This window comes from Erpetoichthys calabaricus, chromosome 1 (assembly GCF_900747795.2).
Source record: "Erpetoichthys calabaricus chromosome 1, fErpCal1.3, whole genome shotgun sequence".
Lineage (NCBI taxonomy): Eukaryota > Metazoa > Chordata > Cladistia > Polypteriformes > Polypteridae > Erpetoichthys > Erpetoichthys calabaricus.
The window spans coordinates 344,794,752-344,818,010 of record NC_041394.2 but is presented as its reverse complement, the minus strand read 5'-3'; the positions used below and the strand labels follow the sequence as shown (position 1 = coordinate 344,818,010).

The window sequence follows — 23,259 nt, the reverse complement described above, 5'->3', positions numbered from 1 at the left end:
AGCATCACTAATCCCTGTACCATTGGGTTAGCCTAAAATAAAATAAACAGGATTACTTACTATTTATTATACTTACATACCAAATTAGGATTTCACCTTCTGGGCAATGTGGTCTCGAATCTCATGCTCCATCTGCCCTCATAGATTTACTGTATTTGCTAATCTATTTCAGGCTGAGTTTACATTTTAAAGCATTAACAGAGTGCCAAGTGACTGTTGAAAGTATTAAGTGTAAACTGGTGTTTTATATGGAGGAAGTTTGCATTATTTTTCTTTTCAGTCTAAAATAACAAGACCTTTATAATAACAGAAGTAACCTGCAGACCACAACTGTCACTGGTCAGGAGGGCAGATTGTTACACTGGAGTTCCATCCAAAACCAAACCTTGGATAGAGCGGCTCAGTAAAGCAGGTGTTGAACTTGTGTAGGAGAGTCATTTTGTGTGAGATGCTATAAAATGAGAGAGAGCCAGCAGGCCAGTCCAGATACACGCCTATTCTGGGAGTGCAGAGGGCACTAATTTTGGGTCTTCTTGTTTTTGTGCCATGCAGTGTAACCAGAATGAGAACATTACAAATTCCAAGACTTGTCATTGTGCCCAAGAGCACTCTCATCACCATTTCCTTTCCTTGCTATTCCTTTATATGTCACCCCAATAACAATCTCTTCGCCTCTCCACTCGACCGCCCAGTAACAGCGAGTCCCACTGAGAGTCTCTGCACAGAACTTCAAGTCAAATATCAAATCTTTCAGGATGATCAGGATACTGGGTCTTTTTCTTCTCACACGTCACCGTCTTGTTCCCTGCCAAAAGGTATAGAAATTTGTTTGCTGTGTTGGGTTCCAGGGTGAGTGGACAGGAGTCTGAATGAAAAGAAAGGAATTTTTAGTTAATGTATGATAATCTTCTACAAACTACTGTATTACAAGTATATATACAGTGGTGTGAAAAACTATTTGCCCCCTTCCTGATTTCTTATTCTTTTGCATGTTTGTCACACAAAATGTTTCTGATCATCAAACACATTTAACCATTAGTCAAATATAACACAAGTAAACACAAAATGCAGTTTTTAAATGGTGGTTTTTATTATTTAGGGAGAAAAAAAATCCAAAACTACATGGCCCTGTGTGAAAAAGTAATTGCCCCCTTGTTAAAAAATAACCTAACTGTGGTGTATCACACCTGAGTTCAATTTCCGTAGCCACCCCCAGGCCTGATTACTGCCACACCTGTTTCAATCAAGAAATCACTTAAATAGGAGCTGTCTGACACAGAGAAGTAGACCAAAAGCACCTCAAAAGCTAGACATCATGCCAAGATCCAAAGAAATTCAGGAACAAATGAGAACAGAAGTAATTGAGATCTATCAGTCTGGTAAAGGTTATAAAGCCATTTCTAAAGCTTTGGGACTCCAGCGAACCACAGTGAGAGCCATTATCCACAAATGGCAAAAACATGGAACAGTGGTGAACCTTCCCAGGAGTGGCCGGGCCGACCAAAATTACCCCAAGAGCGCAGAGACGACTCATCCGAGAGGTCACAAAAGACCCCAGGACAACGTCTAAAAGAACTGCAGGCCTCACTTGCCTCAATTAAGGTCAGTGTTCACGACTCCACCATAAGAAAGACACTGGGCAAAAACGGCCTGCATGGCAGATTTCCAAGACGCAAACCACTGTTAAGCAAAAAGAACATTAGGGCTCGTCTCAATTTTGCTAAGAAACATCTCAATGATTGCCAAGACTTTTGGGAAAATACCTTGTGGACTGATGAGACAAAAGTTGAACTTTTTGGAAGGCAAATGTCCCGTTACATCTGGTGTAAAAGGAACACAGCATTTCAGAAAAAGAACATCATACCAACAGTAAAATATGGTGGTGGTAGTGTGATGGTCTGGGGTTGTTTTGCTGCTTCAGGACCTGGAAGGCTTGCTGTGATAGATGGAACCATGAATTCTACTGTCTACCAAAAAATCCTGAAGGAGAATGTCCGGCCATCTGTTCGTCAACTCAAGCTGAAGCGATCTTGGGTGCTGCAACAGGACAATGACCCAAAACACACCAGCAAATCCACCTCTGAATGGCTGAAGAAAAAACAAAATGAAGACTTTGGAGTGGCCTAGTCAAAGTCCTGACCTGAATCCAATTGAGATGCTATGGCATGACCTTAAAAATGCGGTTCATGCTAGAAAACCCTCAAATAAAGCTGAATTACAACAATTTTGCAAAGATGAGTGGGCCAAAATTCCTCCAGAGCACTGTAATAGACTCATTGCAAGTTATCACAAACGCTTGATTGCAGTTATTGCTGCTAAGGGTGGCCCAACCAGTTATTAGGTTCAGGGGGCAATTACTTTTTCACACAGGGCCATGTAGGTTTGGATTTTTTTTTCTCCCTAAATAATAAAAACCACCATTTACAAACTGCATTTTGTGTTTACTTGTGTTATATTTGATTAATGGTTAAATGTGTTTGATGATCAGAAACATTTTGTGTGACAAACATGCAAAAGAATAAGAAATCAGGAAGGGGGCAAATAGTTTTTCACACCACTGTATGAAGCTATAACAGAATTAATTATTAAACACTAGCTGTTGTGGGACATGTCCGGCCTTTTATCCCGGCCAATACCCCCAGGCCACCAGGTGGAGCCCTGCCTACAACACAGAGGTGCCCCGAGTTCCAGTAGGGCATCATGGACAGTGGAGTTTTTCATCACAGCCCTGCTGGATACCATGGGGGCCTCCAGGGGATGCTGCAGGAAGGCCCAGAGACTTTGGTTTCACCTATAACCCGGAAGTACATCTTAGTCACGGAAACAAAGGGAATGACATACTTCCAGGATGAAGAAGAGAACTTTTGATCTGACCCAGAAGTGATAGGAAGTCACATGGACTGAGGGATTGGAAACACTTCTGGGTCGGGATTATAAAAGACTGTGGAAGATACCAGATGAGGAGCTAAGCTGGGTGGAAGGGTGGCAATGAGTTTGGGAGAGTGGAGGATTGATTATTGATTGTATAATTGGTTATTATATGAGTATTGTGGAGAGGAGGGTGCTTTGTGCATGTTATAGTATAAATAAATATTATATTTGGACTTTTATCTGGTGTCTGGCATGGAGTCTGAGGGTTCAAGGGAGAGATAGCGCTCCCTATCTGTCACACTGTGTAAGCCCATGTTGTAAAAAGCCCGGGCTCCTAGAAATCATGGACTCTGGCACTTCAATTAATCAATCGCATTGGTTGTGCATTAGCAGCTAAGCGAGGTTCTCTTTCATCGTCAGTTTTATTTGCCCTCCGCCAGTGGCTAAGCAAGTTTCTCTCTCCTCAAATATCTCGTTTTGCCAATGTGCTCATCTCGCTTGTGTATAATTGGCTAAGCAAGTTTCTCTTTTTTCGGCAGTTTCACTTTGGTTACAGAGTCGCTTTCTTTGAGCTTCATGCTGTAGTCTCACACTTCCGGGCCAGACAGACAGACAAACACACTTCCATCCATAGACGCTTATATATAAGATAAGAAAAAGGATTGAATGTAACTCAAGGAATAACTAAATGTAACTTAAAACTGAAAGGGCAAGAGGTCTCTGCCTCATTCTTAGAGAAGTTACCATCATAATTTTCCAAAGTTAAAATGAAGTAATTGACTAACAAACACCCCTCAGAAAATACTGGTGGGAAAGTCCATCCACAACTCCTATGAAACGGTGCTAAGATCAATAGGTCAGATTGCAAAACACCCCTCTTAACAAAGTGGTGTTCAAAATAATGGGAGAATGAGAAATTACTGGTGGCTTTGGTTGACTGGATGAGGTGATAAAGTTCTGATTATTAAAAGTTAGATGATGTAATTAGAGAAAAGTATAGAAGCAGATGAATTGTTGAATCTCAAACTGAGACATTTGTGTACATCTTTGTGCAAATAATGAATTGTTTTGCATTCTCATCGGGGCTCCATGACTGCCTTCTTTGAAGTCTTTTCCACAACAAAAGCAAATGAAGAAATCTACTGATTTTGTGACATGTGAGACTTGGCAGTAAAGCACATCTGACAGAAAAATAATTCAATTTGTGGCTTTCATGATGTTACTGACTACATGAGTGGATCTGAAATCAGACATCTGACAAATAAAAGGATATATCATTCAAGAGTGAAAGGGAAAGTCCACAGGACGGTAGTGAGACCAGCTATGTTATATGGGTTGGAGACGGTGGTACTGACCAGAAAGCAGGAGACAGAGCTGGAGGAGGCACAGTTAAAGATGATAAGATATGCATTGGGTGTGACGAGGATGGGCAGGATTAGAAGTGAGGACATTAGAGGGTCAGCTCAGATTGGACGGTTGGGAGACAAAGTCAGAGAGGCGAGATTGCGTTGATTAGGACATGTGCAGAGGAGAGATGCTGAGTATATTGGGAGAAGGATGTTAAGGATAGAGCTGCCATGGCAAGAGGAAAAGAGGAAGGCCTAAGAGGAGGTTTATGGATGTGGTGAGAGAGGACATGCAAGTGATGGGTGTGAAAGATATGGAAAGAGATGATCTACTGTGGTAACACCTAACAGGAGCAGCCAAAAGAAGAAGAAGATCATTAATGTGTATAGAGTCAGAGGTATGGGTAATAGCTGCAGTGGTCATCCAGGCCAACAGAGGGCAGCAAACACTGGGTTGACCCTCTTCCCTGTGAGGTCAGGATGCAGGTCTGAATTGAGAACATAAGGAGTAAACTGTTTAGAATTTGGACAGAGTGGATGACTGTCATGAAAGAACAGAAAACAAAGAGTCTGAGGTCAAAAGAAGAAAGTGGTGATTGACAGAGCTACTAGCAGAGTGACAGGACTGTCAAAGTTAAATCACAAAGCCGGACCAGGATGAGAAGAATGTCTAATTGACAGATATGTGGAGCCATTCAGTACATGGAAAGATATGACTGACTTACAGATGCTGATTACTCTTCTTAAATACACTTGACAATGACAGAAATATGTGAATAGTTTAATTTCTCATGTCCTTGCTAGTTACTAATAAACAGGACCCTAGGAGTCAGGATTCTGCTTCACTAGATTACACTGGATCCCTAATCAATACTTACCCATGCAGAGAAATAGCAGCAGGACTGGGTCACAGATCAGCAGGCTTTAATTGTTCCTAAGACTGCTAAAGCTAAAAGTTAACAATTAAATATAGAAGTCACTGAATATAATCAATTAGTGAAAAATATATTAAAGAGTAAAAATTTACTTTCACAGGAGGAATAAAGAAATGTGGGACCACAGGCGAGCTGGAGGAGACACCCAGGGCCAAGGAGGAAGTGGAGGGAAAAATTGATGTGTGAGAACAAAAAAATAAGACAGGAAGATCCAGAAATAAAATGGGAAAGGGCCATGTTTAGAGGAGGTGACCATGGAGAAGGAGAAGAAAAGGAAAATAGGGACCAAGAGGAGGTGGAAGAGAATCATGATTAAGAGTTAGCAAGAAGAATGGGAACAAGGAAGTCAGGGGGATATGGAAGAGAATAAGGAGGAACAAGGGAGAAAGATGAAATAGTAAATAATTGGGCACAACAATAACAGAAAAAAATGACAAGAAGTGCGAAAGAGTTGTCAGGGTCACAAAATCCTTCATCTTAAATTTGCAATAAAATTTCTGAGCATTCAGAAATTAATATATAAATAAAGTTCACCCAGTTTTGGTATTGAGGATGCACCAATTGACCTGTCATACCTAACAAAAAGAAAAAAGCCTGATGAGCTCCTTCTTCAGTGTCAGGTCACACTTCTTGACTAAAATGTGAAGCAATTTTACTATCATTTAAACTTTAATCTCTCTGTCATATTTCCAGATGTCTTTATCCTTCAAAAACTTAATTTACTGGACCCTGAGAGAACAATAAAAAAACTGGAAGTGTAAATTGTAAAAGCATCATCATTTTCATGTTTTTCACATAACAGCTTTAATTCTCCAATGTCTTTTTTATTCATTGCTTCTCTTGATTGTTGTTTACTCTGAGGATGAACAAAATAACTGAGAAAGAATTTGAAGAGAAGTGCTGGGATGAGCATTGAGTTGGGAGTCTAAAAAGGATTTAAATAATAATAAAAATACTACTAAATCATCTATTTAAGTGTTGTCTTTGAGTGTATTTTTTAAAATGTGTTAGCTGGTTGTGTCATAAAGTTCTACTGATCTGTTGTGTTTAAATATTAATACCATTTTGTGATGTCTGAACAGGCTGGTCAGTCTGTTGTGACACAAATGTGAACAAAATGTCATATCAGATGAAAGAAAGGCAGGAAAGGCAGTTGGATTGGAGTGCACAGGCCAGATTAACAAAGTAGACATAATGAGCAGGGTAGGGAGATACAGGAGAACAAGGGAAATGATGATGAGATGAACAGAGGGTTTGAACTTTGCAGTGAAGGACTTTGGGCACTTTGGTGAACATCTGTTTCAGATGAGGGGAGCCTACACTATGTATAAGCTCCTGTAATGTAAACAGGTTAAGATGAGCTCCATTTTGATCTTTAATTGACAGTAACCTGTGCAAAGAAAAAAATGAAAAAAAAAGAAATCCTCTAAGTCTTTAAAAAATTTCCCAAAATAATCTAACCACCAGGGGGACAAATCAGCCCAACGTGGTGCTGGTCCCAAGCCCAGACAAAGAGATGGTTAGTGTTGGGAATAGCATCCAGCTATAAATCTTACCTAAAACTTTAATGATGAATCAGGCTAATTAACATTTGCAAATGCTTGGGCATACCCTGTAGGCAACAGTCAGGGGCCTCGTCTGACCGCTGTGGGAAGTGAGTGAGGGCTACTGAGCCAAGGATGGGCTTGGCTGAACAAGTCAGTCCAAATGAAGCAGAAGAAGACAGGGGAGGGGAAAGAAAAGGTAAGGTAAGTTAAAGAGTGGGGACACTGAATGTTGGGACAATGACTGAGAAAGGAAGAAAGCTTGGAAATTTGATGGAAATGAGGAAAGTGAGAGGTTGTGTGTGCAGGAAACAAGAAGGCAGGGTAATAAGGCAAGCAAATTGGAAGGATGCTTTAAGTTGTTGTACATTAGAGCAAAAGAGCAGGGAGAAATGGTGTAGGTATCGTAGTATCCAAAGAACTAGAAAATAATCTTGTCAGTCTGAATACGAGGAGTAATAAGGTGATGAAGGTTGGGACTTGGTAAGACTGTAGTTGATGTCAATTGTGTATATGTTCCTCAAGTGGGCTGTGAGGAAGATAAGAAGGATGTTTTCTGGGCACAAATAGATGAAGACCTTAGGGCAGTACAAGTCAAGTCAAGTTGGGGAGCATGCACTGGTACAGTGCGTTGCCACACCCACTATACATCAAAACAACTCGAGATCCTGGTTGGCAACCCCCCAGGCAGACACGTGGTCCAGTCCCACCCTCCGGAAATGACCCTCTATCTGCCACAGCCAGGTGTTACGTGGGCGACCCCTTGGCCTGGTCAAGGCCACTCGGGTCCCCAACAATGAGGATCTTACGAGGAAATTAAAATGTTGAGATGGGTGTGTGGAGTTACAAAAAAAGGATGGGATGAAAAATGAGACAATCAGAAGAAGAAGAAGAACAGAAACAGAAAGGATTGCATTTGGTGTTCATTGATTTGGACAAGGCTTATCACAGAGTGCCACGTCAAGAGGTCTGTAGGTACATGACAGACAAAGGAGAACCAGAGGAGTATGTGAGGATAGTCCAAGATATGTATAAGGGAGTGAGAACTCAGGTTAAAAGCAGTGTTGGGGTAGCAGATAGGATCCTAGTTAAAGTAGGTCTACACCAGGGATCTTCTTTAAGTCATTACGTCTTTGATCTGGTTATGGATGTGTTGAGTCATGGGATAAAAGACCAGTCCACTGGTGCAGGTTTTTTGGTGATGACAATGTGTAGCACCAGAAAACAGGAAGTGGAGAGCAAGTTGAGAGAATGAAGAAGGGCTTTGGAAGATAAAGGGTTGAAGATAAATAGGAAAAAGAGGACAGAATATATGAGGTTTATATACCAGTCCAGAAGCTGCAGTCTATATTAACAACATTATTTCAGACAACTTCAGACTAGAACATGGTACTGGGTGATGCCCCTTGTCTCCACTGCTATTTGCAATCATCATTTAGCCATTGGCTGTTCATTTTCAAATTGCAACAGAAATAAAGGAGATTTTCAGAGAAGGGCTTGAACAGAAAATATCACTACATGCAGATGATATGGTACTGTATATATAATAGATAGATAGATAGATAGATAGATAGATAGATAGATAGATAGATAGATAGATAGATAGATAGATAGATAGATAGATAGATAGATAGATAGATAGATAGATAGATAGATAGATAGATAGATAGATTAGTTAATGAATAGGATATTGATAAAAGTGATTTAAAAACTTAAAACTATGACACATATATAAATATTTCTACATTTCTTAGCAATGTGAATCCCACACTGCTGATATTTTCTAAATTGAGAGTAAATGAAGAAAAAAAACAGTTAATTAAACAAACAAACCACTCAGAGGGGACAATGAGATTGTCTGTGTCCAGAGGGGGCTCCAGGACTGGCACTGGAAGTCACTACCTTAACCAGGCACCACACTGAAATGAACAGTGCCTGTCGCAGTGAGTGCTTTCTAAGGTGCTGAACAGCTGGACCTGTGGTCACTTCAGTTAGATAGTGAAGATCATAAAGAGTAATACAGCCACCTGACAAACTCTAGTCAAAGTCACAATTAAAACATTTACTCCTTCACTGGTCTAAATTGAGCATATATTTTCCACAAAGCACGTTATACTGCTAGACTCCACTTTAACACACAAAAATTATAAATACCCTCCATTTTGTTTTGTACAGTACAGTACATTTTAAGAGTCCATTTCTCGTCCTCAGATTCTGAAAGATGTGACGTGAATCATCAACCCCTTTGAAGAGAAAGACAAGAGCAGAATGTGAACCTTAAACACTTGTGTTGAGCAGCACAGATTTACCTTCCTGGTCACTTGAGGACACACAGCCCACCTGCCTCACTGCTTGTCTCAATCTGCCAGATGCTGATTTCCTTCAGACTCTTCTTCAGATCAGACAAATTCATCCTTAGAGACCCAGGAAGCAAATCTTCATTAACACTTATGTCTGGTGTGGCTTGATCTCCAGGAGGGGAACAGAGAGATGAAAACTTCTGCAATAGAAGAGTTTTGAGAAGGACGGTATGAGACACAAAGACTTGTATGTCACACAGGCCTGCTGGCATCCTTCAGATCGAATTTCTCACCTTTAGGAAGTGGATGTGGTTGTCTGTTTGTGAGAGCTTGGCCAGCTCAGTGTTTCTCCTCTTCAGGTCTTTGATTTCTTTCTCCAGTTGCTCCATAATCTTTATAGCCTTTCTCACTTTGCTACTTTCATGACTTCTAATGACCTCAAAGATCTCTGACCTCAGTCTCTCTATGGACTCAAGTACAGACCTGAAGATCTTCTCGTGTTCCTGCATTTCTCTTTCTACTGAGCTCTGATCAGAAAAAAACAGAAATTCATATCAGTCTCAAGAGCTTTAGAGAAGTGTAATCTCAGATTAGAAAAAGTGGAAAAGCAAAGCAGCAGTTTCTTTAAGATTAAGCACTGGAAATTAAAATATTGGAGGCAACTGGGCCTTTATATATTAAAATTGATCAAAAATTAATTACAATTCAAATTTAGGTTTAAAGTGGTCAATACCCTTACTCAAAAGCTACACATTTTTATGTTTAACATTCAAGTATGATAATGGCAAATCAATTTGTATAAAAGCTGTTGTTTTTATTTTTTTTCTAATTTCACAGCACCCTTGAACTTCATTCATATCTTCACTCACTTCAACTGTGATTCTCTCACCTGAATCCTATATATAGTCTACCTCATCTCTTTCAGTTTCTTTTCTCTCTCTTCAATTTTCTTTCTCAGTCTTCTTTTCTCTTTTTCAGCTGATTCTGTATGGAGACAAAATAGAGGAGAAGTGTCTGGAGAATGAGGTTGGAATGAAGAGCAAGTGGGTTGAGCATCATGGAGCTGAATGTGCGGGAGACCTAAGGGACTGGGCTGCATTGATGGAGGTGGGCAAAGAAGAGTCAAAGGAGAAAGGAGAAGCAAGCTGATAGAGTGATGGCATCTATGAGTAATCAGGTAGTTGGAGAAAAGATGGAAGTGTAAAAGTTAGAAGAAAAACATGAGAGAACAGGAGAAAGTGAGGAGGATGGAGTCTGATTTATAATTTGGGATTAGATAGCAGAGATTATGTTTCACTAAAATGCTAGAATTCTATAGCAAACAATACAAGCATTTAATCAAAGGCAAGGCGAGTCTGCAATATTATTCATCTCAATTTTCAAAACATCTTTGGCCTTGGTACATATGAAGTGATGGTGATCAAGCTAAAGGAATTCAGAAGTCAAATTGTGGTGTCCATAAGAGTATAAAAACCGTTCAATCATGCAGAGCAAAGTATTACATCTGACTGGCTAACCTCACAGAAGTTTCATTCCACTTTTGCTTTTCTTATTGATTGGATGATTAAAACAAAATGCTGCTGCCACTTCTAAGCAAGATGACAGCCACATCATCTAGCCTGACCCGAAGCCCATTTTATTTGTTGTAGTCCTGATGTACACACACATACTAAAGGAAAGAAAAAGAAATGAATCAGTCATAATATCCCAGAAAGTACAAAAGATGAGCAAAGGTGAAAAAAGTAAGTTCACTTTGGACTACAGAGTTCAGTTTGAACATATACTGTAAGCTTAAAGGGACACTCAGCTTAATTGTGGACATGGACGTCGTGCCTTTGTCATCTCAGGTAGACATTTTATTACTGTAATTCTCCATTTTGAGAGATGGAGTAAAAGAATGGAGACTTGACTGCTTTGTGTGAATAAAGGTCTTGAGTTCAAGACCCTTAATGGTCATAAGGTTTAGAAGCCATTCTGTTCTTACAAAGTTCACTCTTGCAAGGTGTCCTATAACAGGTTTCTCAAATCATTCTTTCTAAAGCTTTTATAGGGTAGAAAGTACAGTGATTTTCTGTGAGTCCTCTTGGAATGGATATCCTGAGTTTGATATTGCTCATATGGGGTTATACATTGCTCCAGTGTCTGTGTGGGGTCTTTTCTTGGTCTCCTCAGTTTATTCTCCCACTGGCTAGAGTAGCTTCTTTGCTACAATAATGATGTAGACAGTGCTGCCACATCAACCAGCTTGGGGCAGCCAAAGGCTAAGCGGTCTGTCACTTTACGGTAGGGGTCCCCAACTCCAGGCCTGAAGAGCCCCAGTTGCTGCAGGTTTTCATTCTAACCCTTTTCTTAATTAGTGACCTGTTTTTGCTCCTAATTAACTTCTTTTGAAATCATTTTAATTGACTTGTTCTTGAAGACTCAGACACCTTAATTGTTTCTTTTTCCTTAATTAGTAGCCAAACAATAAGATGAGACGCAAAATGAACCAAAACATGACTAGCAAACTGTGTCGATCATAAAATATCTGAAAATAAAGATAAGATGAACATCTCCGGAATGCTGATCTGTTCAGGTCCCCAAAATATTTTAAGAGTGCTCTTAGAAAAGAGAAAATCAACAATTTCGGAAATGCATGTTATTACACAATGAGAGCAGTAACAAGTCATGGAATTAACGAACGGGTTTAATTAACACCAAGCATCATGCGTCATTATGCAACTGGTTGGAGTGAAACTGATTGGAGTATGAGGCCCTGACTCAGTTTGTCTTCTGTTGGCTCACTCACTTCACATTTAATTTCTGTTTGGGTGCCATTTAAAGAAAGAAATTAAGCAAATCAGAAGAACAACAAAGAAATTCAGGGAAACAAATCTTAATAAAACAAGTCAATTAAAATGAATTCAAAAGAAGTTAATCAGCAGCAGAAACAGTACACTAATTAAGAAAAGGGTTAGAATGAAAACCTGCAGTTGATGGGGCCATCCAAGACTGGAGTTGGAGATCGCTGCTTTACGGTATCCAGACTGGTAGCCCATATCTAAATGGGGGACAGAGGGGCCACTGGTAGTGAGGAGCAAAACAGGCCGGTTTGATTGACATACAATGTTTTGTGAAACTGACAATAAAATATTTTTCACAGGTGATTACACAATTGTAAAATACAAAAACCACTGAAAATAGTTAATTTGGGTTTGCATACTTTTTTCTCAGTGGAAAACAAAGAGTTCGGCATCTTCAAGCCTCTTTCATGCTTCTATATTCACTTTTCACTTGTTTACACCACTGCAGAGAAGCACCATGCACTTCTGGACAATGTGACATACCGAAGGACACCAAAATGCGCCACTGTGCACATTAACACATTAGACAAAAAGTCATCTACCCTCCCTCCATTAACTGATAACTCCACTTTCTTGATTTGTAATTCCTACAGATGAGGATATGTACGCTTATGGAGTTTCGTATTTCACTTCTGTCTCTGACACATCTTTAAGGTTGCATTCAATAAACTTGTTGTTATAATTGGTAAAGTGGGCATCATACTACAAGAACAAAACACAATACATAGCTCAACAAAATGTCTGCACATGACAGGAAATGAGTCCAGTGTATTTTTGTTTCTCCCACAAGAGATCTTTATTTAAAGAGTAAAAGACAGGAAGACACATATAGAATTAATGCCTGAAAATGCTTCCAGACAGTTTTTTGAGTCAGAGTTTTGTTGGAAGTTCAGTTTTGAATTAATTGTTTGGCTCATCATTTAGTATTGACTTTGATTCTTTGAGGTCTTTTGTAACGTGGAGTCTTCTTTAAGTGGAAAAGCTATGTGCCAAGTCCTCAGTAGTGAGAGCAGCAATGAGTGGAAGCACAGAGTACTGGAGTAAAGCCAACATCCGAGAAGGAGAAGTATCAAACAATGCAAAGTTGAAGTCGATCACCCAGTGGGTGATGAAATCTTAAAGTTGATGGTTTCCTAGTTACCAAAGCTAGAGCAGAAAGGGAGAAAGATGAACTCAGTGCTGAACGCAATTACATCTGTTCTCTGCCCGTCAAGGGCACATTTATATATTTTATGCCCTGCAGCAAGTACAGTTCAGGCATTTCTGGCCTGTAGACAGCTTCAATTGCCAAAAGTGCTTTGTTAATTTAGAGTTGGTTGGGAAAATATGTGAATTGGGGGTACACGTTAGGAACCTGATAGCTATTAGGCAAACCAAAAATTGGACTGGTTTGTTTAAACAATTCGGCTACTTATGATACAGGTTCAGTCTCTCCAGGTCCCACTGTAGTGAAAATCAGCAGTACAAATTCAGACACAAGGCGAATGGGTTACAGGGGGGCTAAGAAGCCAAAATTTTCTCCCTCGGACCCAGAAAAGATTCTCAGCAATCTGCAGTGCCTGTGAATCATGAGAACAATAAAGTGCTTATAATTGGCGATTCCACAGTGCAAAATGTTAAAATTCCAAACTATATTAAACCAGCAGTTAATGTTAAAAGCCTCCCAGGGGAGAAGATATTTGACATAGTAGGCTCAATGTGATTGGTGGCCAACAAGGAAGTATCTACCTTATTGATGCATGTAGGCAGTAACGGTATCCATTTACAGCAATCTGAGATATTAAAGGGGAACTTCATCTCTCTCCCTATGCACCAAAACATATGTCGGAATTTTCTTAAGTTTTGCCCCTTACCTTAAATTATATAGAAAGAAGATTTTATAGTAGTATAGTAGATTTTATAGTGTGTTCCCTTCACTGCTGGCTAGAAACCTGGTGTGTAAATAAAAGCATAGCCTTTGTGAACAACTGGGATGATTTTTGGGAAAAGCCTGGATTTTTCAAGAAAGAGATGGTCTTCATCCTAACTGGTGTGGCATCCAATAAATTTAGTTATGATGTAAACCTTAAATTTCCTGACAACCAAAAAATAAGTTGTATAATTAGACAAAGAGATAAAACCAGGCCCTCCACCAGGGTACCTGTAATAGAAACTTACTAAATTTAATTAGTAAATTAAATATATATATATATATATATATATATATATATATACGCTCTTCTGCCACGCCGTCTGTCATCATGGCAGCGTCTTGTGTAGTGGACAGGGCGGCCTGGCAAGCAGTACTAATCATAACTGCTTCCCCTGCGCACCGCCCTCTTTCCTCTACGGCACAGGTTTCACTCACCTGTACTGCTCTGTCCTGCCAGTAGGAGGATGACGTTCCGCGTGCACAAAGCCATTTGACCAGGGCTCCGCACTGGCCGCCGAGCTTCTTCTCAAGCCCCTCCTTCAACTCCTGCAGGACCTGAACTGCAGGGCCAGGATGACGGATTCCAACTCCCCTGCAGCCCAGGAAAAGTTAATAGTTTTGGTTGGCGGTGGACCTGGGCTCTCCTTGTCGCCTCCCGCCGACCACGAGCCATCGATATCCTGCGGTTTCTCCGCAGGCTCTTTCGGGCATTCCGGAGGTGTGGGGAGAAGGTTCATCGTCCCCGCCTGCCAACCGTCCTCGGCGGGCGACTGACACATGCCCTCCCCCCCATTACCTGTGACAGGGAGCTGCTCCTGCTCCTCTTGTGGGGACACCGCGCTGGGAAGCTCGTCTGGGCTCTCCTCCTCCAGCCGATGGATCAGGGCGAAGGGAAGACACAGCTCTGCCTCGGTCTCTCCCGAGCTGGCTCTGCCGTCACGCCATGGACATACGTCACCCTGCCCACATCGGGTGCTTCGCCCCTTGGCATCTAGGAGGTAGGATGACTCGCATGCGGAAAAATATACCCGCGGCCCTTCAGCCGTGGGCCCGTCACCTACCTCCAGCTGTAACCCGTGCGGCAGACTAGCGTGGCGGCGTCTGCCAGTTGGCCTCTGCCTCTTTCTCCCCCATTTAAAGCTGTGCCTGCAACAGCTCCTTGGTGGCCTCGGTTGCGCTGTCTCGCGCTGTGCTGTGCGTGCCGGCTTGCAGCCCCTGCCGCGTGTGCGCGCTTTGAGCGTCTCTTGCGCTGTGCCGCGCGTGCTGGCTTGCAGCTCCCAGCTCCTGCCGTGTGTGCGCGCTTTGTTGCGCTGTGCTGTGCTCTTCTCTCTGAGCCATGGGTGCTTGCCTGTAGCTGCGATGGAAGCGCGCTCTCCACGCAGCTAAGTCGAGCACGTGTCTCGCGCTGTTGCTGTTCGCTATGCCGGGTCTCCACATAAATTTTACTGCAGGTTCCGGTCCAATTGGACGGACTGGGATCCTGCCGGCTACGCCAATGTAATATGGTGCTATATAGCGCCTAACCCGGCACAGACTTACGCAGAGGCACGTGTAAAATAAACAGTCTTATTATTTTTCTTCAGCTGGAGGGCACATCTTCCCCGTAATCCCTCCAGCTACAACACAGTCCCATAAGCACTTAATACAGCACAAACACTCTTTTCTCTCCACCTTGGCACCACCACTCCTCCCAGGCAACCACGGCAACCTTCCTCCCGATTCTGGCTGCTGAGTGGTGGATGCTGGCCCTTTTTATAGCCCACCCGGAAGTGCTCCAGGTGCTTGATCACCTGCTTTTATGCACTTCCGGGTGGGGCTGCAGAGATGTCCAGGTGGGTTCCTGGCTCCATGCAGCACCCTCTGGCGGCCACCCCAGCTCCCCTAAGGTTTGTGGAGAACTCCATCTCCCATGAAACCCTGCGGGAAACTGAGGCACCATCGTCAGCCAGGGAGGCTGCCACCAAGTGTCCCGGGGGAGGTAGTGAGATGTCCATAGCTGCTCCTCCGGAACATATACAGAAAGTGCGTCCCAGCCGGGCATGGGACCCGGCCGCCTGTCACTAGATGCAGTATATATATATATATATATATATATATATATATATATATATATATATATCACTAGATCAGAAACAACACGCAGTGTTAAATGCTGCTTATTAAACATTTGCTCTCTTGAAAGTAAAGATGTTTTGGTAAATGATATCATATTAAATACAAAATGAGGTTTGTGTTTTCTCATTAAAATCTGGCTTAGTAAATCTGACACTGTTTCCCTAGCTGAGGCATCACCAGATAGATACACATTCCTTCATAAATCTAGAGATTCTGGTCAAGGAGGAGGCCATGGAATAATTCATTGTGACAAAATGCTAATCGCTTCTAAAATTTTAGGCAAATTCATATTCTTTGAGACATTCATTTTAAATATTAAAACAGATTCTAGCACAATTGTACTGTAATTGCTAGTCTACAAACCACCAGGGTCATATTCATTGTTCATGACTGAATTTGAAAACCTTGTATCTGATTTGGCTATAAATTATGATTATGCTATACTGATGGGGGATTTTAATGTACACATTGATGTGGAAACTGACACTTTTAGCAAATGTTTTACTTATATGTTAAATTCAGTAGGATTTTGTCAGATTGTCAAAGGTCCAACTCATAATCATATCCACACATTGGATTTAATTATAACATAGCTGAGTAAAAATTCAAAATTTAAATATTACTCCATTAAAATAAGTTATTTCTGATCACTACTTAATTACATTTGATTTGGTCCTGCCCTTACCAATACACTCCCAGATTAAAACAAAGACAGTGCGACATCTAGATTGTAATTCTGCTTCAAAATTTATAGATACTTTGAGTAAGTTGAGTGTAATTGTGGAAAACCATTTAGATCAGTTAACATCAAATGTAAACACAGAAAACAATTTAGATCAGCTAACATCACATTATAATGTGACCTTGAGAGATGCTCTGGACACAGTGGCACCCCTTAAAACAAAAGTGATCAAAGCACATAGAAACTCTCCCTGGTTTAATGAAAAACTATAAAAAAAGCTCTCCTTAAAGCACGCTGGGACTACTATCATAAAATAATAGATAACAACAATAATAATCCACAGGTGATGTTTACAGTGCCAAATACCAACAGACATTAGCAGTACAGACTTTATGAACTTCTTTAATGAAAAAATTATAATTAAAGTTATATAAGATCCCAGATCTCAGCATCACACTGCGAACCACATACTAGCTTGGCAGACCCTGACTCACCTTTGCATTCAACACTTTAGATATTTTAATCCTGTAACAGAGCAGGAAGTTTTGACTTTAATTCCTAAAATGAAACATATTACTTGTTCCCTAAATCCAGTGCCAACAAACCTACTAAAAATTGCAATATATGTTCTTGCACCGCCTATTCTAAATATTATCAATAGTTCATTATTGCATGGCACAGTACCTGATGCACGAAAAGTGTCAGTCATTAAACCATTACTTAAAAAGTCAGATCTAGACCCACACATACTTAATAACTATATACTCATTTCAAATGTATCCTTCCTCTCTGAAATACGAGGAGCATTCAATTATAAACAGGACTTTTCATGCTCTGTTCTTATATATAGTGCAAGGTAGACATGACTAATTGGATAAACACATGCATCTTTGAACTTGTCGTTAGTAGTCCTACCTGATCTTTCCCCGCTTCCTGTCAGTTGTAATCAACATGTCGAAGCAGGAGGTACACAGTAGTGTTACACGGCGCATTATTATTCTATTTTTGACAAATGAAGGAGTCATTCTATCTTAGATTTATTCAAGACTTAAAAAACATTTTGAGAACGCGTGTCTCTCTCTCTCAACCTAGAGTGTATGATTGTCATTCAGAGAGGGACGATCATCTTTTTGACCCACTGAAGGAATTTTTAGGAGGGAAGAAATTCAAGCCGAATGAGGAGGTTACTGATGCTGTGCAAAAATGGGTCAACATGCAGTCCAAAGACTTCTACTCTTCAAGGATTAAGAAGCTTACTGAGCACTGGAACAAGTGGATGGCAGTGGCAGGACACTATATAGAAATATAGTGTGTAAGTCGTTTCATTGTATTCAATAAATAAAGCATAAATTCCTGTTTATATTGGAACGCCCCTCATACTTCAAAAAATTATCACCAATCAGCTTCAGTCATAACTTTACACCTCACAATTTATTTGAGAAATTCCAGTCTGGTTTCTGCACTGGTCATAGTACAGAAACAGCAATAACGCATGTTTGTAAACAACATTCTCATATCCTCTGATGAAGAAAACTCCACTGTAATTATGTTGTTAGACTTAAATCATCATCATTTGACACCATTGACCATTCTATTTTACTACACTGGTTGGAAACTGACATTGGGCTCACAGGCACTGCACTTGCCTGGTTTAGTTCTTATTGATCAAATTGATTCCAGTACTTACAGAAATGTGCTGACAGTACTCCATCTGAACTCCTTTTCCAGTTCTAATATGCCAGAGGCTGTTTACCTTGGAGACCTGCTGTGGATATGGGTACGGCCTGGTGCAAGATTTACACCTGTTCCCCTCCATCTTCAAGGCCCGGCAAGGACTCTCTGGACACCGCTGGATGCGCAATGCTTTCCAAGGTGCGTGCCCCTCTCTCGGGACGATCCCATTCCAAGACGGCCCTGCCCTTCAACGCAAAAACAGAACTCTCTCTGGGGCTTCCACCAGCTGCTCCAGGATCGCTTGCATCCGGGGAGAGGGGGGTGTCCGTCTCCACCACTCCAGATTTGGTTCTCCAACTTGCAGGGAAATCATAGTGGTTGTTAGCAGGATTGGCACTCCAGCCACCGTAAAGAAAATCTTCATGCAGCTCTGAGATGACAGACAGGAATCCTTTCTGATCTCTGCATGAGTAGCTCTGCTCACATTATGAAGGGGATGAGGGAGAGCCCTCAGGAGTCTCATCCATGGAAGAGACAAAACCGTTACAGAGCCAATGTTGTCAGGCCTGTTGAGAATCAGAACTGGTGTGGTGCTGAGCACTTGGCAGCACTCGGGTTCCAATTTGAGGTGGCTCATCCAGGTAGGTGCATGGAATGTCTTTCTGTGGCATGATGATCATCTTCCTCTGCTGTCGGAGGAGCTTCGTAAACTCCGCATTTCAGTGGCGGCACTCTCTGAGGTGCACAGACCCGGGACTGGCTAGATCTCTGTAAGTGGGTACCTTTTATTGGCCTAGTCAGTCTGATGGCTGTCATACTCAGGGAGCAGCTATTGCTGTGATGGTTCCTTCCAATGGTGTCCGATGTCACTCCTTTCAATGAGCTTATTATGAGACTCAGATTAAGGCACTCTCTGGGGGGTTAGTCATTAGCACTAAAACATAAATAATATGGTATTTATAATTCGTTACTAACCCTCAACTATTCTGTTCCTCTTCTCGGTATCCACATCTGGCACTACTGCCATGTTGTTTGTAAAAATACTTGAGAGAATTGTGCTAAGAATGTGGCCTTTCCAGTTTAAGCTGATGTAGTCACGCAAGGCAGCTGTTGTGTTTGCTCCTCTGTCAGTAAGCCAATTCCGAAAACTCTTTTACGTTTTTCAAACAGTAAAGTGCTAATATTTTCACCCGTTTTAATCGTGCTTGCTTCAAACGGTGTCGCAAAAAGTACCCTTGACACAGGATTATAGTTCTCATTAATATATTGGATGGTAGCAGATATGAACAAGGTTGTCTCAGAGTTTACGATCCAAATATCGGTTGTGACAGCACACCCAGAATTATTTACGATCAGTAGGGTGTCATATATAATATTCTTTCTCAGTTTTGGCTTTTTCAACATGTGCCGCGATACAGTTGTTGGACGGGGCAAACTCTCTTTAAACATCAGACTGTCTAATTTTGGCTGCCGTGTCAAGCAGGTACTGCCCAAGTTGAATATCGACCCTCACCAGACACTGTGTTGTAAAGCACTGTATGCCTGCAAACAAAATTGGCACGTTTATCCAGTGCTTCATTTTTAGTGTTAGTTGTTACTTCTGACAGGTTTGGCAAGAAAGACATTTTAGTTTGACCCTTCGCTACTTAAACCTGAGGTGCCTGACTTGTGTCCAGTATATGTGATCACAGCCAACAGACGACATTTGGTTCAACAATTGAAAATGACTGCCAAATGTCAGAGTTCCCTTTAATGAGTTTTGTGGTCTTCTACTCCCCCTTTTGTAATTACTGCCCGCTGTGGATGTAAGCCTGTCTCCGGGCTCTGCAATCTGAAGTGAATGATATGACTAGAAGATGAAAGTGACAGCAGATCAGCTCTGTTCTTATGAATTATGAGTTACGATTAGATCTTTGGTCAAAACCGGACAGAGCAAGAAAGACAGAACAAGCTAAATCTCAAACAAACTCGGAGACTCATGGGTGAAAGTACAGAAAAAATAAAGAAGACACGTTAATGAAGAAACGCCATATAATAAAATGTATACATTGTGAAAGATAAAATATAACAAAAGTCAACTTTAGGGAAATATTCTTCCACAGAGCACTTTTTATTGTCACTCATTCTTATATTTTAGAACTTCTTTTTTACACTGTAGGGTCATTAGACACCGCCTATCCCCACAGCACTAGGCACATTGTTTGGAATCAGCCCAGGGCGCCATGACATTCCGTCACAGGGTAAACACACACACACACGCGCGCGCACACACACACATTGTGTCCTTAAGGCCTGGGCTAAAGTTGAACTAAACATGAACTAAACATACAGTGGATGTTATTACACTGCAAAAAATAATTTGAGTGGAGAAGAGTCACTTGGACCACCTCGCCAGAACTGTGAGACAGGAGCACTAAACTCTGTTCGATCATGAACGGTAACAAGACCCCCGCACAGTCCCGACCCCCGCTCCTTCTCCCACAGTTAACCCTTCCCATCGCTACTTCTCTCCTCGCCTGTCTCACTGCTCGCTCTTCTTCAGGTGTCATCGTGTCGTGATTCTTATGTTCAGTCGTTGCACACAGTAAACACACACACGTCTGGTCGATCCTGCAGAAGATTTCCAGAACTTTCTGATGCTTCTCACAGACTTTCTCTTCGAGGTTTCCATTCGGCTCTCCCAGTTTGTGTCTTTTCAGCACATCAGACTGCCGGTGTAGCTGCAGGTGAGTCTCTCAGTAGGAGGCCATGCAGGTCAGGCAGCTTTTCACGGCTCGCAGTTTTCTCTCCGTACAAACATCACAGGGCACGTCGTCAGGTCCAGCGTAACTCTCAGACTGAGCTCCAACAACTGTCACCTCCTTCAGTTTTTCGATCAGTTCTCTTAATACGGTGTTTCTGTTCAGCTCCGGCCTCTCGTTAAATGTCCGTCTGCACTGAGGACATCTGTAAGTCTCTTTTGTATCTGACTTGTCATTAATGCAGTCCATACAGTAGCTGTGTCCACATATGAGAGTGACCGGCTCCTTCAGGACATCCAGACACACTGGGCAGGAATACCGATCGGCAGAAAATGAAGGACGATAAGCTGCTGCCATCGCAAACGTCTAAACGGTCTGACAAACGGGTGTTAATTGGGAAGAAGTGAGCATGAAAGAACCATCGGGGACTTCCGGACCTGTACACACGCCGATTTGATTTTAATAAGGCAGTCGAATTAAATAATTAATGTATATTTTTAATCCAAGTGTTGTTTCTTACCAAAGGATTATTTCAAGGTGTTATTTCTTTCACTGATCAAAAATGCATATCCCGCTTTTAAAACGGCTAGAATTAAAGAGAAAGTATCTGTGATGAAAGAACAGGAATACAAAAATATTTGACAAGAATGCTGTTAAACTGGATTGCTCAGCTGGAGCAATGCTTTTCAGATTTTGGTCGTTTTTTTAACGCTATAAATTGTAGTCGTTTCTTCTTTGCTTCGCTTCATTGCGATATCGTTTTTATCCACAAGATGGCGGTGTAGGATGCATAACGTACTATGACATACCATAATTCTTCATACTTTTAAAAGGTTGACTTCAACAGAACTGTAAGATACTAATAATTGAAAATACTTGCAAGAAAATGTTGTGCATTGTGCCATACAAGGTACTGTATATAATCTACCGGCCTTGTCATGGACTTTAAGCTAACACACTTCATATTTCCTTGTGCTGCAATCAGAGGTACAACGAGAACTTGGCAGCACGCGTAACTTCTTGATGATGACATTTGCAGGGGAATGTGGCCACAGGACTCTTATGTTTTAGAAAGGCAGAACAGGATAATTCCTGTTTGACTAAAAAGGTGACCAAATCTAACATCAAGTTAAGAACGAAATGGCGGGCAGAAAAGAACCAATCGATGAAAAGCTGAGGTTCACTGTTTATGTAGAACTGCATCCCATGGGGAAGTCAAGGTGCAGTGCCCATGGTCCATTATATAATGACAAGCAATAGCAGTTCCTAAAATGGTCTTCTGAGGAAAATGCAGAATTACTGACTGACAAAAGCAAGAAGAAAAAATGAGAATCATCTCGCTCAACAGAAGCTAAAGTCATGCAGTTTGTGTTCTCAGATTCTCTTCTTGCTCCTCCTTCTTTTGTGTTTGAAGCATAAAGGTAAATATCTTTTAGACTTATTGTTAAATAATTTCTGATAATTTGTCTGTTTACTCGTACTCATTGTATTTCAGTGCTGGTACGTTTTTCTGAAAATCCTTTATCCCTTCCTATCCAATACACTCAATTCAGTAGACTAGATTTCAGTGTGAAGGGCTTGTGTTTTGTGAAAGCAGAGGTATTGGTCTCCATTAAAACACACAGGTTTGGCTATCATCTCGAGTTATTAGAACATTCTAAATTAAGATGGATTATATATTGATTTCAGCTAAGTCTAGAAGAATTCCATAAAGTCTAATGCAAGTCAAAATAGCTGCAGGATTATGACAAAGAAAAGAGCAAAATAGAAAATACATTTTAACGTACCTGTAGAATGGCACATAAAGATACATAAAGAACATACAGTATTGTTATGTCAGTGTTGATATTTATTTATTTTGTGAGCGACCAACTGGTGACCCTACTGGGATGTATTCTGCTCCTTAAGCTGACCAGGAGACCATACAAAATGAAGGTCAGCTGGGGAGTGGTGATAGTCCCCTGCCGTGCCCAGACATCGGCTTAAGAAGATACTGCGGCAGCAGCTACACCAGGATTGGCATCCCAGAAACCTTGGAAGAACACTCTGATTGGGCTCGGGTACTTAGAACATCAGGACAGTGGGTGACTACTATGTGCAGAACATTCCCCTGTACACTGGATGGCAGCATTCTGTCTGGCAAGCCCCAGTATGGATGCCCACAAGGCAGCATGTGTGTTGCGGTCCCAGGGGCCTGTCCTGCCACATTCTGTGAGGGCCACCAGGGGGAGATGTTGGGTACTGATGGCACAAGAACCGTTTGCAGTCCTGTCTGACCCAGAAGTGCTTCCCAGGG

At 41.4% G+C, this 23,259-nt stretch overlaps 1 pseudogene; it reads right to left on the bottom strand.

Annotated features, from left to right (window-relative positions):
* Positions 1 to 21,341, bottom strand: LOC127529888 (E3 ubiquitin-protein ligase RNF135-like; annotated as a pseudogene).
* Positions 21,342 to 23,259: the final 1,918 nt, after the last annotated feature.